We start from the raw sequence: 4,333 nt of genomic DNA on the forward strand, positions 1-4,333 counted from the left end.
CATAGGTGTGTGTGTGTGTGTGTGTGTGTGTGTGTGTGTGTGTGTGTGTGTGTGTGTGTGTGTGTGTGTGTGTGTGTGTGTGTGTGTGTGTGTGTGTGTGTGTGTGTGTGTGTGTGAGAGAGAGAGAGAGAGAGAGAGAGAGAGAGAGAGAGAGAGAGAGAGAGAGAGAGAGAGAGAGAGAGAGAGAGAGAGAGAGAGGCAAGGAGGCAGCCACCATGAAACTATCCCTCCCCTCACCAAGCAGGACGGCACCACAGCCACCAGCAGCAAGGAGAAGGCAAAACTCCTGGCTGACCTCTTCTCGACTAAAATGTCCGTCCCTGACCCAAATCGATCTCCTCCACAGATGGAACAGGAGTGTGACCAGACATTGACAGAGGTGATGGTGACTCAGGAGCAAGTGGAACGCCTTCTGAGAGCAGTAGATGCCAGGAAAGCCACTGGTCCGGACGACATCAGCCCACAAGTCCTGCGCCACTGCTCAGAAGAACTGGCATCGCCACTTACAAAATATTTACTGCCTGTGCCAGGGAAAAAACATGGCCTGCCATGTGGAAAAAGGCTCGTGTGGTGCCGATCCACAAGAAAAAATCAAGATCTGACCCTGCAAATTACAGGCCCATCTCCTCCTGTCGGTAGTGGGAAAGATATTCGAAAGGATAGTGGTTGAAGCCATCAACAGCCACCTCCAGGAGCACTCCCTTCTATCTGACCAGCAGTATGGGTTCAGATCCGGCCGCTCCACATCAGACCTTCTGATGCTCTTAACCAGGGATTGGCAGGACTCCCTGGACAATGGCCTGGACACCCTTGTAGTTGCCCTCGACATAGCAGGAGCCTTTGATCGGGTATGGCATGCAGGCCTGCTTGAAAAGCTTCGTGCCAAAGGCATACAAGGCCACCTGCTAATGTTGATGAGCGACTATCTACAAGGAAGAACCCTACATGTCGTCGTCAACGGGCAGCAGTCAGGGGACCTTCCAGTGGGAGCCTCAGTCCCTCAGGGATCTGTGCTGGGACCGGTCCTCTGGAACCTGTATATTGACGACCTTCTCAGGAGCCTGCCAGCAATCTCCGCATATGCTGATGACTGCACGCTGTCCATCTCCTACCCTCGCCAGAATTGTTGTCACGCCATCGATGACGTCAACCGACAACTCGGCGTGATACAAGAGTGGGGAAGGCACTGGCAGGTGCAGTTCGCCCCTGAGAAGACACAGGCAATGGTGATCTCTCGGTCTCTAGCAGCCAGGCAGGAGGTTGAAGGAAAGGTGATGTTTGGCTCCATCACCCTCCCACTCCAGGAATATATCAAAGTTCTTGGAGTGGACCTAGACCGAGAGCTCCGATTTGACCGCCACCTCAAGCACGTTGCCCACCAAGCCTCTCTCCGGGTCTCTGCCTTACGAAGGGTAGCTGGATTACTGGACAAACGTGGAATCCAACTGCTGTACAAGGTCCAGATAAGACCCTACCTGGAGTATGGGGTCCTGACCTGGATATCCAGCGCGGCTACACACCTGCAACGGCTGGGTAAGATCGAGCGACGTGTGCAGCGGCTGTTGGAGGACACCCCCCCCCGCCGCCACCACAACAGGAAGAGAGATCCCTGGACACGCTGGAACATCGTCGTGACGTCGCAGCACTGGTGGTGTTCCACAAGGCCCAGGTGCAAGGCGTACCTCACCTGGCAAGACTACAGCTCCCCCAGCGAGTGGCTCAAAGAGATACGAGAACGGTACTCTCCAGCCACGAACAAGTGGGGGTGCCAAGGTCTCGTGCCAGCCAGCACCAGAGGACCTTCATCTCCAGAGTGGCTCGCTTGTGGAACAAGTTCACTACAATAGTGCCAGCAGTGAGTGAAATGACAACCCAGCAGGTGAAAACTGCTGCTCACAGGTGGCGAGGAACATGCCCCACACCAATGGTGCTATTAACTAATTAGTGAACAGACAAATAGTGCACTTAAAGCTTTTGAAATAGTGCCACGAGGAAAAGTGGTACTTTAAGCCATTAGGTTTAAGACTACAATGATAGTATTTATATACACTTTAATTTATTACCATGTATGTACATACATATATATGTATGTAATACCATGTGCGAAAACCCTATGTAAAGTTTAAATAAAAAAAAGAGAGAGAGAGAGAGAGAGAGAGAGAGAGAGAGAGAGAGAGAGAGAGAGAGAGAGAGAGAGAGAGAGAGAGAGAGAGAGAGAGAGAGAGAGAGAGAGAGAGAGAGAGACGTATACGCATAATAAGCAGTGCATATCCCTCCTTCTCTCTCTCTCTGTCACACATCCATTATAACTGAAGGATGAAGCGCAGGACTCTAACGACACACAAGAGAAAGTTAAGGGTTCTATTGGGGATAGTATCTTCCAGCCGGGGTTGGTGGCGCAACCCTGTAATCCGGCGACACGGGGGCTTGGGCCAGCGGACGGCTTGAGGTGAGGACAACTGCTCTGGGACTCCCCATGTTGAGTGGGCGTCCGCACTAAGCTCGGCATCAATATGGCCACCCTGGGGAGCCAGGAGCGTCCAGGTTGCCTAAGGAGGTGTGAATCGGGCCAGGGGGGAAACCCAGCAGCCAAAAGCACCCGTGTCGAGCAGTAGTGGGATCGCGCCCGTGAGTGGGCGGCCCGTAGTATCCTCACCAACACAGGCGAACTTGGTACTTTTGTTTTATTTCATCTTCCTCTCAACCATCATTATAGAGAACAAGATATTCCACTCCTTTCCTCCTTCTCTTTTTATCTAAAAGAGGCAGTTTGGATTTATTTATCTATTTTTGTGGTTGATCCTAATTCTTGTTTCAACAAAAAAAAAAAAAAAAAAAAAAAAAAAAAAAAAAAAAAAAAAAAAAAAAAAAAAAAAAAAAAAAAAAAAAAAAAAAAAAAAAAAAAAAAAAAAAAAAAAAAAAAAAAAAAAAAAAAAAAAAAAAAAAAAAAAAAAAAAAAAAAAAAAAAAAAAAAAAAAAAAAAAAAAAAAAAAAAAAAAAAAAAAAAAAAAAAAAAAAAAAAAAAAAAAAAAAAAAAAAAAAAAAAAAAAAAAAAAAAAAAAAAAAAAAAAAAAAAAAGTTAAGGGTTCTATTGGGGATAGTGTCTTCCAGCCGGGGTTGGTGGCGCAACCCTGTAATCCGGCGACACGGGGGCTTGGGCCAGCGGACGGCTTGAGGTGAGGACAACTGCTCCGGGACCCCCCCATGTTGAGTGGGCGTCCGCACTAAGATCGGCATCAATATGGCCACCCCTGGGGAGCCACGGGGGTCCAGGTTGCCTAAGGAGGTGTGAATCGGGCCAGGGGGGAAACCCAGCAGCCAAAAGCACCCGTATCGAGCAGTAGTGGGATCGCGCCCGTGAGTGGGCGGCCCGTAGTAGCCTCACCAACACAGGCGAACTTGGTACTTTTGTTTTATTTCATCTTCCTCTCAACCATCATTATAGAGAACAAGATATTCCACTCCTTTCCTCCTTCTCTTTTTTTTATCTATAAGAGGCAGTTTGGATTTATTTATCCATTTTTTTGTGGTTGATCCTAATTCTTGTTTCAACACCCTGTGTAATGCCTTAGATTTACCTGTGTTAAAATGTATTTTCTACGTTTGCCCCACTGACAACTTATCTAGATTGGTCTACATTTCTATTACATGTTCATTAAAAATGAAAAAAATTGCAATTTTGATTTCGTTAGCAAACTTCTTTATCATACTAGTGACACCCTAATCTATATCGTTTATATACACAAGGAAAAGATCAGGTCCTACGACTGATTTCTGTGGTTACAGAGAGAGAGAGAGAGAGAGAGAGAGAGAGAGAGAGAGAGAGAGAGAGAGAGAGAGAGAGAGAGAGAGAGAGAGAGAGAGAGAGAGAGAGAGAGAGAGAGAGAGAGAGAGAGAGAGAGAGAGAGAGAGAGAGAGAGAGATGAAAGAAGTTTGATTCTCTTTAATGAGAAATGAGCGGAAGATTGAATAAAAGTACCAGGTTCACCTGTATTGGTGGGGGCTACTGCCGCCCACCACGGGCGCGATCCCACTACTGCTCGACACGGGTGCTTTTGGCTGCTGGGTTGCCCCTGGCCCGATTCACACCTCCTAGGGCAACCTGGAAGCCCCGGCTTCCCAGGGTGGCCAGAGAGAGAGAGAGAGAGAGAGAGAGAGAGAGAGAGAGAGAGAGAGAGAGAGAGAGAGAGAGAGAGAGAGAGAGAGAGAGAGAGAGAGAGAGAGAGAGAGAGAGAGAAAGACGTATACGCATAATAAGCAGTGCATATCCCTCCTTCTCTCTCTCTCTGTCACACATCCATTATAACTGAAGGATGAAGCGCAGGACTCTAAC

The sequence above is a fragment of the Portunus trituberculatus genome, chromosome 42, assembly GCF_017591435.1.
Source record: "Portunus trituberculatus isolate SZX2019 chromosome 42, ASM1759143v1, whole genome shotgun sequence".
Taxonomy (NCBI): Eukaryota; Metazoa; Arthropoda; class Malacostraca; order Decapoda; family Portunidae; genus Portunus; species Portunus trituberculatus.